General features: G+C 36.5%; 1 pseudogene; it reads left to right on the top strand.

Moving 5' to 3' along the window:
* The first annotated feature begins 10736 nt into the window (after positions 1-10736).
* LOC124091902 (developmental pluripotency-associated protein 2-like) lies at positions 10737-11611 on the top strand (annotated as a pseudogene).
* Positions 11612-15351: the final 3740 nt, after the last annotated feature.

The raw sequence follows: 15351 nt of genomic DNA, 5'->3' as shown, positions 1-15351 counted from the left end.
ACATTATCTCTCATTTTCTGTATATTAATCATGATATATATCATACCACATAGAAAAATACATATATATGCGTGGCTTAAAAATAATTGTAAAGCAAATAATCATTTCACTACCACCCTGTTAAAAAGAGTTTTGTCCTTTCAGAAGTACCAGATTCACTGTTCACAACCACTCCCTTGAAAAGTAATCACCACCTTCATTTTTATAATAATCATTGCCTTTATTTAAAAAGTTGTGAAATTTCTACAAACCTATTCATAATGAATAGATTTGCTCCTTTTGGTCCATGTAACATTTGTAAGCTTCAGCTATATTACAGTACATAGTTATAATTCTTTATTATTCAATGCTATGTACAATGAAATGGTCTAGGTAAGATACCACATTTCATTATCTATCCTTCTATTGATAAACATGTGAGTTATTTCCAGTTTGGAACTATCATGAACAATGCTACTGCAAGGATGCCTATACATGTATTTTGATGTGCATGTAAAAAGGCTCCGTGATATATATGACAAAAGTCAAATTGCTAACCCATCAGGTATGCTTATTTCCAGTTTTACTGGAAACAATATAAGTGTCAGTTGACAGGTGAATGAATAAAGAAACTGTGGTAAATCCACATAATGAAATAATTTTCTTGTCCTATAGAAGTCTTATTAAGGAAGTTGGGGCCTAATCCCACATGATAAAAATTAGGGCCTACTCTTTCTTTTATAAGATGCAGTGTCTCTGGTTTAATTCCTAGGTCCTTGATCCATTTTCAGTTAAGTTTTGTGTATGGTGAGGGAAAGGGGTTTAATTTCATTTTGTTGCATATGGATTTCCAGTTTTCCCAGCACCATTTGTTGAAGAGGCTATCTTTTCTCAAGTGCATGTTTTTGGAGCTTTTGTCCAATATAAGAGAGTTGTAATTTTGTGGGTTGGTCTCTGTGTCCTCTATTCTGTACCATTGGTCTACCAGTCTGTTTTGGTGCCAATATCATGCTGTTTTTGTTACTATTGCTCTGTAGTATAGCTTAAGGTTTGGGATAGCAATGCCACTTGTTTCACTCTTCCTGCTAAGGATTGCTTTAGCTATTCTGGGTCTCTTATTTTTCCAGATGAATTTCATGGTTGCTTTTTCTATTTCTATGAGGAATGCCATTGGGATTTTGATATGAACTGCATTAAATCTGGATAGTGCTTTTGGTAGTATGGTCATTTGATAATATTAATTCTGCCTATCCAAGAGCAACGTAGATCTTTCCATCTTCTAAGGTCTTGTTTGATTTCTTTCTTTAGGGTTCTGTAGTTTTCATTGTATAGAACTTCCACCTCTTTCGTTAAGTTGATTCCCAAGTATCTTATTCTTTTTGAGGTTATTGTGAATGGGGTGGTTTTCCTCATTTCCATCTCAGAGGATTTGTCACTGATATACAGAAATGCCTTTGGTTTATGGGTGTTGATTTTATATCCTGCTACTTTGCTGAATTCATTCACTAGTTCTAGAAGTTTTCTGGTGGAGGTTTTGGGTCTTCTAGGTATAGAATCATATCGTCAGCAAATAGTGCTAATTTAAGTTCTTCTTTTCCTATACATATCCCTTTGATTTCTTTCATCTGTCTAATTGCTCTGGCCAGTGTTTCAAGAACTATGTTGAATAGAAGTGGTGAAAGAGGGCATTCCTGTCTTGTTCCAGTTTTTAGAGGGAATGCCTTCAGTTTTTCTCCACTTAGAATGATGTTGGCCTGGGGCTTATCATAGATAGCCTTTATGATGTTGAGATATGTTCCTGTTATCCCTAGTTTTTCTAGTGTTTTGAACATAAAGGTGTGCTATATTTTGTCAAATGCTTTTTCTGCATCTATTGAGATGATCATATGATTCTTATCTTTGAGTCTATTGATGTGATGGGTTACATTTATTGATTTCCTTATGTTGAACCAACCTTGCACACCTGGGATGAATCCCACTTGATCATGGTGCACGATCTTTTTGATATGTTTTTGTATTCTATTTGCCAGAATTTTTTTGAGAATTTTTGCATCTATGTTCATTAGAGATATTGGTCTGAAGCTTTCTTTCTTTGATTTCTCTTTGCCTGGTTTTGGAATTAAGGTGATATTGGCCTCAAAAAATGAGTTTGGAAGTGCTGCCTCTTTTTCTATTTCCCGAAATCAATTGAAGAGTATTGATATTAGTTCTCTGTAAAGGTCTTGTAGAACTTGGCTGTGTAACCATCTGGTCCTGGGCCTTTCTTGGTTTGTAGGCTTCTGATGGCATCTTCTATTTCATCACTTAATATTGGTCTGTTTAAATTGTATATATCTTCCTGATTCAGTCTGAGCAAGTTGTATGACTTAAGAAATTCGTCGATGCCTTCAGTATCTCCTATATTATTGGCGTATAAGTTTTCAAAAATAATTTCTAATTATCCTCTGTATTTCTGTAGTGTCTGTTGTGATATTACCTTTTTCATCATGTGTGCTAGTAATTTGAGTTCTCTCTCTCCTTCTCTTTGTTAGTGTTGCTAAGGGTCTGTCAATTTTATTTATTTTTTCAAAGAACCAACTTTTAGTTTTGTCAATTTTTTCAATTGTTTCTTTTGTTTTGATTTCATTGATTTCAGCTCTAATTTTAATTATTTCTTGCCTTCTACTGACTTTGCTGTTGATTTGTTCTTTTTTTTTCTAGGGATTTGAGATGTATACTGAGGTCATTTATTTGTTGACTTTTTCTTTTTTTAAACAATGAAGTTTTCTCTTAGTACTGCTTTCATAGTGTCCCAGACATTTCAATATGTTGTGTCTATGTTCTCATTTACCTGTGAGAATTTTTTAATCTTCTCTTTGATGTCTTCTGCAACCCATTGTTCATTCCGTAGCATATTGTTTAGTCTCCAGTTGTTGGAATAATTTTTATTTTTTATTTTGTCATTGATTTCCAATTTCATTCCATTATGATCTGATAAAATATATTGCAGTATCTCTACTTTTTTGTATTTGCTAAAAGTTGCTTTGTGGCATAGAATATGGTCTATTTTAGAGAAGGATCTGTGTGATGCTGAGAAGAAAGTATATCTGCTTGATGCAGGTTGAAATATTCTATATATGTCAGTTAAGTCTAAGTTACTGATTATATTATTGAGTTCTATAGTTTCTTTGTTTAGCTTTTGTTTGGAAGATCTATCCAGTGGTGAAAAAAGTGTGTTAAAGTCACCCAAGATTATTGTATTGTGATCAATTTGAGTCTTGAATTTGGGAAGAGTTTGTTTGATGAACATAGCTGCACCATTGTTTGGGGCATATATATTTATGATTGTAGTCTTTTTGGTGTATGGTTCCCTTGAGCAGTGTGTAATGTCCATCTTTATCCCTTTTGATTAAATTTAGCTTGAAGTCTACTTTATTTGATATGAGTATGGAAACCTCTGTTAGCTTCCGTATTTTTTGTGAATGGTATGATTTGCCAAACCTTCCACCTTCAGTCTGTGTATGTCTTTACCTATCAGGTGAATCTCCTGGAGGCAGCATATTGTTGGGTCTTTGTTATAAATCCAGTCTGCTAGTCTATGTCTTTTGATTCTTGAGTTTAAGCCATTAACATTCAGGGTTACTATTGAGACAGGATTTGTATTCCCAGCCATATTTATTTAGTTTTGTTATTTAACATAACTTGATTTTCTTCTTTGATTGGTTTTTCCTTTGGGGTACTACCTCCCTCTGCTGATTTTCATTGTTGTTTTTGTTTCCTCTTCATGGAATATTTTTCCAAGGATGTTTTGTATATCAGTTTTCTAGCTATAAATTCTTTTAACTTTTGTTTACCATGGAAGGCTTTTATTTCATCTTCAAATCTAAAGCTTAATTTTGCTGGATACAGAATTCTTGGTTGGCACCATTTTCTCTCAGAGCTTGATATATATTGTTCCAGGATCTTCTAGCTTTCAGGGTCTGTGTTGAAAAATCTACCATTATCCTAATTGGTTTTCCCCTATATGTAATCTGAATCCTTTATCTTGTGGCTTTTAAAATTCTCTCCTTATTCTATATATTGGGCATTTTCATTATAATGTACCTTGGTGTAGATCTGTTGTGATTTTGTACACTCGGCATCCTGTAGGCTTCTTGAATTTGTGTTTCTAATTAATTTTTCATATTTGGAAAATTTTCTGATCTTATCTCATTAAATAGATTGTTCATTCCTTTGATTTGGACTTTTCTATGCCTTCCTCTATTCCAATAACTCTTACAATTGGTCTTTTTATGCTATCCCATATTTCTTGAATTTTCTGCTTGTGGTTTCTTACCTTTATCACTGTGTGGTCTATATTCTTTTCAAGATTATATGTTTTGTTTTCATTGTCTGATGTCCTATCTTCCAACTGGTCTACTCTGTTGGTGATGCTTTCATTTGAGCTTTTAATTTGGTTTATTATTTCTTTCATTTCAAGGATTTCTGTTCTTTTTAGCACATCTATCTCTCTGTTGAGGTAATCTTTTGCTTCCTGTATTTTTTTATGTAGTTCATTGTCAAAGTAATCTTTCACTGCCTGTATTTACTCTCTTATGTCTTCTTTGAGTTCACAGAACATTTTAACCATGTATATCCTAAACTCCTTCTCTGTCATTATTCCTGCTGTGGCTGCCAATGATTCTAATGATATGGTGTCTTCATTTGTTTGGGGCACTTTCTTCCCTTTTCTTTTCATGTTGCTTGTGTGTCTTCCTCTCAAACTCTTTGGGTCTAGATTATTATTGTTTTTACCCTATAGGTTTGTAGTACTCTTGTAGGGTTCTAAGACCTCTCCTTTGTGGGGAAGGACAATGTTAACAGATCACAATATCAACAATATACCACCTATGAACAATTTGTTGTTATTAAGACATTTACAGTTTAGTCTTGTACAGAAAGGTTGGATTCAATTATTATCTAAAATATAATCAGTAGTTTTGTAAAAAAAAAGTTTACGTTTTTCACGGTGGACAATAAACTGGGGGTGGGGCTTGGACAATATGCTGAGGAGGTAGGATGTAAAGATATAGAGTTAATATATCTTAGGAAATAAAAGGGAGAAATCTAGTCAAGAGTGTTAGTAGCAAGAGAATAGACAGGACGTAATTCAGGGTAGGCAAGTACGTGGGATGCCAATAGAGTACGTAAAACAAACACACATATGTATTTAGAAAAATATAGATGTTAAAACAGTAAAATTTGGAGGGAATAAAAAGGAAAAGAAAAAAAGGGCTTATGTAACCTCTCTATATTATATTATTCATATGACTCAATCCTCAAAGTCCTATTTCATGCAAAATTATTGGTTTCACATATGTTAGGGGATGTGAGGGCCAGAGGATGGAGGGGTAGAAGAGAAAAAAAACAACCAACCAACCAAAACTCAAAGGAAGAGGCCAGGGTTGTAGCTAGCTTTAGAGATCTGTATCTTTCCTGCATCTCTTCTCACCCAGTAGGTGGTGTCGTCTGTGGTAAGCTGGTGTCTCACCCTCTGAATAGTTAAAGTAACCAGGGAGGGAAGACTGGTCCTGGCACAGGGTGCTTGGACGCGGAGAGTGGCACCCAACAGTCCCTGCAGAAAGACTGCAGCTCACGGGTCTCTTTTTGGGACCACTCATATGACTAGAGCGCCCAGTACTATCTCCCTCTTTTGCCTGGAAATTTCCCAGTTCCTGATCTCTCCCTCTCCCCTAGCAGTGCCCAATTGAGGAAACTCTTACCCCCGGGGTTTCCGTGGGCGGCTCCCTGGTCACACTGCACACCTGTGTTGGGCAGCTACTGTGTTGGGTTACTGATGCTGGGGTCAGGGAAGGTTGGAAATCCAGTACCTGGCCGCTGGAGATCCGATCTGGGAACTGCCTCCAGCTGAATGGTGACAATGTTGAGTCAAGATGGCGTTGGCCTGCTTTCAGCGCAGGGGCTTCTGTTGAGGTGTGGGGAGCCTGGGGAGGTTGGGGGAGCCAGGCGATGGCATTGCGCTGTGGGTAGGGAGCAGCTGAGTGACTTGTGTGGGAGCGAAGCAAAGTCTTGGCGATCTGTAGATATGATGATATGTGATTCTGCTAAGGCGCTCGCCAAATCTTTCATGGACTGGAACTTCCTTTGGGCTTTGGGTCCTGCTCCAACGCTGGGCATCTTACTTGAATGCTGAGGCCTGGAGCCCCGTCTGTGGTCACAGCACTGGTGATTTCTGTGGAGAACAGCTGGATAGGGGTCCTCTAACACTCTCAGAGATGTAGCAGTCCGACTAGGCAAGATCTGTGGGTCTGGCTGCGCAGGGCATGGGCAGCTCACTCCCTTCCCACTGCCACATTCTTCCTCATGATGTGAGATGATATCATAGAGTAGTTTCAATTTGCATTTCTCTAATTGCTAGAGATGATCAGCATATTTTCATATATTTGTTGATTGATTGCATATCCTCTTCTGAGAAGTGCCTGTTCAGGTCCTTGGCCCATTTGTTGATTGTGTTATAAGTTTTTTTGGTGCTTAGCTTTTTGAGTTCTTTATATATCCTAGAGATTAGTGCTCTATATGATGTGTGAGGGAAAATTTTGCTCCCAGGATGTAGGCTCCCTGTTCACCTCACAGATTGTTTCTTTTGCTGAGAAGAAACTTTTTAGTTTGATTCCATCCCATTTAATGATTTTTGGGTTTAATTCTTGCACTATATAAGAATCATATGATCATCTCAGTAGACACAGAAAAACCATTTGACAAAATACAGCAAACCTTTATGTTCAAAACACTAGAGAAATGAGGGATAACAGGAACATATCTCAACATTGTAAAGACTACCTATGCTAAGCCCCAGGCCAACATCATTCTAAGTGGAGAAAAACTGAAGGCATTCCCTCTAAAAACTGGAACAAGACAGGGATGCCCTCTTTCATCACTTCTATTCAACATAGTTCTTGAAACACTGGCCAGAGCAATTGGACAGACAAAAATAAATCAAAGGGATATGTGTAGGAAAAGAAGAACTTAAATTAGCACTATTTGCTGACGATATGATTCTATACCTAGAAGACCCAAAACCTCCACCAGAAAACTTCTAGAACTAGTAAATGAATTCAGCAAAGTAGCAGGATATAAAATCAACACCCATAAACCAAAGGCATTCCTGTATATCAGTGACAAATCCTCTGAGATGGAAATGAGGAAAACCACCCCATTCACAATAACCTCAAAAAGAATAAGATACTTGGGAATCAACTTAACGAAAGAGGTGGAAGTTCTATACAATGAAAACTACAGAACCCTAAAGAAAGAAATCAAACAAGACCTTAGAAGATGGAAAGATCTACGTTGCTCTTGGATAGGCAGAATTAATATTATCAAATGACCATACTACCAAAAGCACTATCCAGATTTAATGCAGTTCATATCAAAATCCCAATGGCATTCCTCATAGAAATAGAAAAAGCATCCATGAAATTCATCTGGAAAAATAAGAGACCCAGAATAGCTAAAGCAATCCTTAGCAGGAAGAGTGAAACAAGTGGCATTGCTATCCCAAACCTTAAGCTATACTACAGAGCAATAGTAACAAAAACAGCATGATATTGGCACCAAAACAGACTGGTAGACCAATGGTACAGAATAGAGGACACAGAGACCAACCCACAAAATTACAACTCTCTTATATTGGACAAAAGCTCCAAAAACATGCACTTGAGAAAAGATAGCCTCTTCAACAAATGGTGCTGGGAAAACTGGAAATCCATATGCAACAAAATGAAATTAAACCCCTGTCTATCCCTGTCTCTCACCATGCACAAAACTCAACTCAAAAAGGATCAAGGACCTAGGAATTAAACCAGAGACTCTGTGTTTTATAAAAGAATGAGTAGGCCCTAATTTTCATCATGTGGGATTAGGCCCCAGCTTCCTTAATAAGACTCCTATAGTGCAAGAATTCAAACCAAGAATCAATAAACGTGATGACCTGAAACTAAAAATCTTCTTCTCAGCAAAGGAAACAATCTATGTGGTGAATAGAGAGCCTAAATCCTGGGAGCAAATTTTTACCCCTCACACATCATATAGAGCACTAATCTCCAGGGTATATAAAGAACTCAAAAAGCTAAACACCAAAAAAACAAATAACCCAATCAATAAATGGGCCGAGGACATGAACAGACACTTCTCAGAAGAGGATATGCAATCAATCAACAAATACATGAAAAAATGTCCATCATCTCTAGCAGTTAGCTAAATGCAAATCAAAACTACTCTAAGATATCATCTCACTCCAGTCAGAATGGCAGCTATTATGAAGACAAACAACAATAAGTGTGGGCGAGGATATGGGGGAAAAGGCACACTCATACATTGCTGGTGGGACTGCAAATTGGTACAGCCAATATGGAAAGCAGTATGGAGATTCCTTGGAAATCTGGCAATGAGACCACCATTTGACCCAGCTATCTCTCTCTTCAGACTATACCCAAAGGACTTAAAAACAGCATACTACAGGGACACAGCTATATCAATGTTGATAGCAACACAATTCACAATAGCTAAACTGTGGAGCCAACCCAGATGCCCTTCAGTGGATGAATGGATTAAAAAAATATGGCATATATGTATATACAATGGAATTTTACTCTGCAATAAATGAGAATAAAATCATGGTATTTGCAGATAAATAGATGGCATTGGAGAAGATAATGCTAAGTGAAGTTAGCCAGTCCCAAAATAACAAATGCCAAATAAGGAGGCTGATTCATAGTTGCGTAGAGAGGGGGAGCATGGGAGGAATAGATGAATTCTAGATAGGGAAGAGGGGTGGGAGGGAAAGGGAGGAAGCAGGGGTTTAACAAGGATGGTGGAATGTGATAGGCATTATTATCTAAAGTACATATATGAAGACACAAAATGGGTATCAAAATACTTTATATACAGAGATATGAAAAATTGTGGTATATATGTGTGTTAAGAATTGTAGTACATTCTGCTGTCATTTATTTTTTTAAATCAATAAAAATATATAAACAAATGAATAAATCTAGGATAAAAAAGAAATAATTTCCAATGACAAATGGAAAAAACTATCAATATATGCAATAACATGGATGAATTTCAAATCTTCATGCTCAATAAAGAAGACAAAAAACAAAAACCATGGTCTATATTACTCAATTTAGATAAATATAAATCCCCAATGTACACACTAGCTTAGAATGACAGAACAAAGATCAGTGGTTGCCTGAAGACTAGGATAGTAGAAGGAATAGAGAGAACCGATGATACAGACACCATGAAAGTTTGGGGAGAGATGAAAACATTCATTTTCCTGACTAAAATACAGATGTACTCACAGGCCAAAACTCATTAAATTTGACAAATTCTTTTTGTGCAGCTTACAATACGTCAATTAAATCTCCATGAAGATATAAAAGAATGAAATTATTTTAATTTTGATATTTTTTATTACTAATGGTATAGAGCATTTTTTTGTTCTGTTAATGAGCATTTGGATATCTTCCTACATAGAGTGATTTCTTAATCTTTTTATCCATTTTTCTTTTATAGTTGATTTTTCTTCTAGACTTGTAGGAGGTCTTTATATATCCCTTTATTAGTTCTTTGCCAGTTATACATGTTGCAAATATGTTCTACCTTTTCATTTTATTTTCAGTCTCTTAATAGAATATTTTAATATAAAAGTTAATGGTTTCTATGTAGTTGAAATTCAATATTTTTCTTGGTTAGCTTTTTGTGTCCTACTTAATAAAACAAGATTTAATAATGATATCTTTATCTCCAAGTTACATAGGTAGACTTCTATTCTTCCTAAAAACCTTGCAGTGTTTATATAGTTAATCCACCTGCAATTGACTTTTGTGTATGCTGAGAGGAAGTAATTCAGGTTATTTCTCCATATTAATGGCCAACTGAATTAGCACCACTTATCAAGCCTGTTTTTATCCACTCACTGGCAAATTGACTCCTATCATATTGCAAGTGTTCATACATGTTTGAGTCTACTTCTGGATTCCCTGTCTTGTTCCATTGATTTGTCAGTATACCTCAAGTAAGTCAACATTCTCTTAATTAATTTCTCTTTACATCTGTTTTTCCTACTTTGTTCTTCTTCAAACATGTCTTGGTTATTTTGAGCTCATTATGCTACTCTTCATATTTTAGGATAAAAATAATTTCATAATTCTGCTTCTCATTTTCAAATGATATTTCAGAATTAACATACAATATATTTCTATCACAGAATATTTGTTATTATTCAAAATTAAGCAACTAAAATCACATTTAAAAACATCACATTTTTCCATACAGCTATAAACCAGAAAAAAAGTTTGATTCAATAGTTGAGCAATAAAGTAAGTAATAAACCTACCCACTTACATCAGAATAATAAAATGACATCAGATCATAAGTGTACATCAATATTCCAGTTATGCCTGATGCTTTATAGCAATGATTGCTTGAACCTTGATATGCCCACCATATTCTGTGTGTGCTGTACTTAGTCATGGAGGAGGACAGTATTGGACAACTAAATGTGATATTCAGCCAATTAGAATTTGTTCAGTAACTGTTGTTTGTTTTGCTTGTTTATTTCATTCCACGTTCAAGGTGTGAATGTCATGAGAGATGAGGCTGAATATCTGTGGATAATCTAAGGTCAAGAAAGTCATTATCCACAAGGAGCACACAGCATAGCTGTCCTGATCTTTTTTTGCTGCCTTTGCTGTCTCCCGGTGTTCCTGGAAATGTCAGGCTCAAATGACAGGGTCACTAAGAACTTCGTTGAGGAGCAATTCGATAAGGAAAATGTGATTTTAACACTGGTCCCAGTTACAGAGGAACAAGAATATCCAATTGAAACAAGTGTTTCTTCAACTGCAGAAATTAAACACGAAGTCTGCCTTCCTCAAATAAAACCGAATTGTAAAATACCATCCCTTCCCTTGCCGACCATTTTGCCTCCAATTAATAAGGTTTCTCGGGATACTTTGCAAAACTGGTGCCAACAATTTGAGTACTGATGGCCAGAAAATAGAGGTTTATTTGAGGCTACAGAAGCATGCATACCCTGAACAAAAATATGATATTCCTGAAACATCTCAGGAGGCCAGATTGAAGCCAGTTTCCAGGAAATGGAAGGCAGTGGCCAATACAGCAGGGCTTCAGAAAATTCATATAAGGTTAAAAGAGAGGAAGAGACTAACATGATTGAAGTGGTAAATTCAGCTCAGGAGTCCATATTAGCATCTGGGGCAAGGATCGCTGCCAGAGCCACTCAGCGCAAGGCTGTGAATTTGTGTCCCATCCCTACTTCTGTGGAGGCCTTTTGCTGCAAACCTCTGGTGTCAGGATGTGTGTGGTCCATGGCCAATTTCTTTCTGCAGAAATAGCAGGCTGGGTTCGCCTGCAGTTCCATGCAGGTCAGACTTGGGTCCCTGACACTCCCAAGAGGATGATTTCCCTCTTCCTGATACCAGCCTGTATTTTTCCACCCTTGGGACTAGAAGATAATATGTTATGCCCTGAATGTGTAGAAAGGAATAAGAAGATGATGAAAGGATTAATTATAACAAGAGAGAAAAAGCAATGCACTGTAGGAGACCAAAAGGTGCCACCTTAAGCAATGTTGAAGTACTATTTTGATCTGAAGGCAATTGAGAAGAAACAGACAAAAAGTTTTCTGTTTTCCCACTATTGGCTCCAAAACAGGACATAAATTTGCAAATATTCCTCTTCCCTCCCAGGACAAGTGGTAGAGAGCCATAGGTAAATCATCACGCAGCCTGATTATTGCTGGGCTGGTTCCTGACCAGCTTTCATTTTCAGTGTCTCCTGATCATTTGTGTCAGACTCAAGTATTAATTATACTTTTTTTTTAAGTAGAGCTAGGTTTATGGGAAAACGGAGCAAAAGAGTTCTTTTATACTTCTCCAGTTGGTGCGTTTAATATTAATTGTGTGTGTGTGTGCTGAAGATTGAACCCAGGGACACTTTACCACTAGGCTATAACCCTAACCCCCTGTCTTTTTTTGTTTGTTTATTTTTTGGTACTGGGGATTTAACCACTGAGTCACATCCCCAGCCCTTTTAATTTTGAGACAAGTTCTCCCAAAGTTGCTTAGGGTCTCGCTAAGTTGCTGAGGCTGGCTTTGAACTTGTAATCCTACTGCCTTAGCATCCTGAATCCTGGAATTATAGGCATGTACCACTACTACCAGCAAAACTAGCCCCTTTTAATTTTTATTTTAAGACAGGGTCTCACTAAATTGCTGAGACTGCCCTTAATCTTGCAATCCTGCCTCAGCCTCCTCTAAGTAGCTGAGATATAGGTGTGCATTATCACACCTGGCTTTAATATTAACATGTCCTATTAGTGTGGTACGTTCCTTAATTGATGAGTCAGTATGGGTATATTATTAATTTTGGTGGGGGGTGGGGTACCAGGGATTGAACTCAAGGGCACTCAACCACTAAGCCACATCCCCAGCCCTATTTTTGTATTTTATTTAGAGACAGAGTCTCATGAGTTGCTTAGCACCTTGCTAAATTGCTGAGGCTGACTGAACTTGAGATCCTCCTGCCTCTGTCTCCTGAGCCATTAGGATTATAGGCATGTGCCACCAAGCCCAGCCTATTATTAATTATTAACTACCTATTATTACTAATTATAATGAATAATTATCTTTATGTGGCACTGAGGATCGAACCCAGGGCCTCACATATTCCTTACAAAGAAAACTGATGAATTCTCTCATTGACCCCAAAACTAAAGGAAAGGCCCAGCTATTCCATTTTGCTTTCCTGAAACTTCTCAACATATCATTGTAATCTATTCCTAGGGTAACTTCTCATAATTTTTATTAAAACAATTTCAATAATGCTGAATATGCAGACATGAAAATACTAAAAGACTGAAGACCACCAAAACCAACATCATTAACTAGAGTTGGAATTTCCTCAGTAAAGTATGTTTGCTATGAACATACACCTTACAAGTGTTTTGATATCCCCGTATCACATGGACTTTTTTATTCACCATTATCTACACATTTTATAGGTATTGATAGAGGCATTCAACTGCATGTATAACTTTTTAAAAATGAAATTAACTTTTTCCTTTACCAAACAGTTTCCATCAGTCATGTATCAAATGGGAAACCTTTTCATCTGGAACTTCATTAACTATACATTATTTTCAATGATGGTTGTAAATGAATCTATATATTCTCTATTATACTGTACAGTATGGTAGAGATTTTTAAATGATCCTTAGCACACCACAAATCAATAATAGTACATTTCATTTTACTACCCATCCCAATGAAATTGCCATGTTCAATATGCTATATACATTTCTGTAACTGGGATAGTTACCAGAGACCACTGTTCAGTAAATTCTGAGTACCATCTGGTGAAGGAGAAAAAACATATGCCAGCCACAACAAAATGGGTTTTTACTGATACAGACTTCTCCATAGCATCTGCTTCTCAAAAGGAGGAAACAGTATTGATCTACCCAATCTTAACCTATTTAACCATGGAGAACATGGCCATCTCTCTTTTTTTTAACATTTAAAGCAAGATTTATTTTATTTTCTGATTGTTTTTCTCATACAAGATCATCTTGCATGTGTATAGAAATTTAAAAACAAAGACATTTCAGAATATACCCCTCTCCCCCCCCAAAAGACAATTGTATTGAAATTATAATAGGCTGGTCCTCCATTTCCATAGCCTATGCCTCTGATTCATTCAGCCACAGTTTCCATGTGCTTACTCACTCTACCCTCTTGCTTTCCCTCATTCTCCCTTTCTTCCTCCCTCCCCATCCTTTCTTCCTTTCTTTAATTCCCTCCTTCCTTTTTAAACTTTTAATAGCTTCACTATCTTTCTAATTGGCCTTTCTAGTAACAGAACTCCTTCTAATGTCCCTTACCTGAATTAAAACTCTTTCTTGAAATGATGGTAAGCCTCTAGAAAGAACATCTTACACTTGATTCATCAAGTTCAATTCCTAAGGCTCTCAAATCTCTCTTGGTATGTTGAGGTCACTATTAGTTAATACTCTATAAATATAATTGCCACTGACTGCTTGTGCCATGGATGCTGTCCAAGTATACAGTTGAAACTTATAATATTGATACTCCAGGAAACTGTCAGTTGATTGCTTGATGCATTTAAAGCCTTGTTGCATCAGGCTTCCACATGGTCTTTTTCAAAGTTTCAGAGGCAAATAGTTCATATTCTTTGACAATTTTTAGGCAATAGTTCATATTCTTAGACACAATTCTGTCATCCTGAATATCTTAATGGCTTAAGGTTCCTTCCACATTAGCATGTGGTTTAGTCAAAAGAGCAAAGGAAAGTCCACCCTATGAGAAGGATAGTTGGTGACACGTTTTTTCCATACTCAGCTAAGTCACAACATACCCACTTCAGCTCAGGGGTAGGATTTCTCTCCAGGATAAATAGAATCGATGTGATAAGTATTAAGCAATAAAATCAGACCCAAATGAAAATTCCAACCAGCTAATATTGAAGGGAGGCATCAAATATATCTGATATCTTTTTTGGTAAATAACAAAACCAGAGTTCCCTTGTAGTTGACTTCATTGTTGATCTCCTTCTCAGAGAGGGAAAAAATCCAGGATCTTCTTCCTGAGTTGGCATTGTATCTGAAATAGTTGAGTGTTTTTCTCCTGCTCTGAGACATATTTTTAGGAAAAGAGTGATGCATCCCACCTTCATTACACATTTCCATCTGCCATTTTTTACCTATTTATTACAAGATTTTACTACTCAGATGTGTGTCTACTGCTTACCTACATTGACAATGGCTGGAATAACCCTGCCTTGGCTTCTCATCTCTATTTCCTTGGAAGAAAGAGAAGAAAGGTAAATAATGATTTAACACACACACACACACACACACACCCACTTCGAGGCAATTAATCAGTCTTAGTTTAGACACATGAGGTGAGTTCTATCCAGTCCTTCATTTCCTTACCAGTATGCAAGTCAAATTCAGAGGAAATGAAATAGTACTCTTAATAGAGATGCCTTCTCTTGTTGGGATATGCGAGATAACACAACTAGATGTGGCACGGTCAAAGACAATTTATGTTGGAAAGATAAATGTGTGTTAGTGCATCATTGTTCTCCACTTGCTCTACAAGCATGTGCCCAAAACACTTCCAGTGGTTTTTCTCTGGAAAATATCTAAATTGATTCATTAAATATTTAATTATTCATTAAATATTCATTAAATAAATATTAAAATACTTATTGATAAGTCCTTCATGTGCTTATCAATAAATATTTTAATCACCCAATCTAGTTCTTCTTTGTGGGGAGGGGAGT

The sequence above is a fragment of the Marmota monax genome, unplaced genomic scaffold (assembly GCF_021218885.2).
Source record: "Marmota monax isolate L192 unplaced genomic scaffold, Marmota_monax_Labrador192_F-V1.1 WCK01_AAM20220418_F8-fsc00046, whole genome shotgun sequence".
Lineage (NCBI taxonomy): Eukaryota > Metazoa > Chordata > Mammalia > Rodentia > Sciuridae > Marmota > Marmota monax.
The sequence above is the reverse complement of the archived record's forward strand: the minus strand, read 5'-3'. Positions and strand labels throughout refer to the sequence as shown.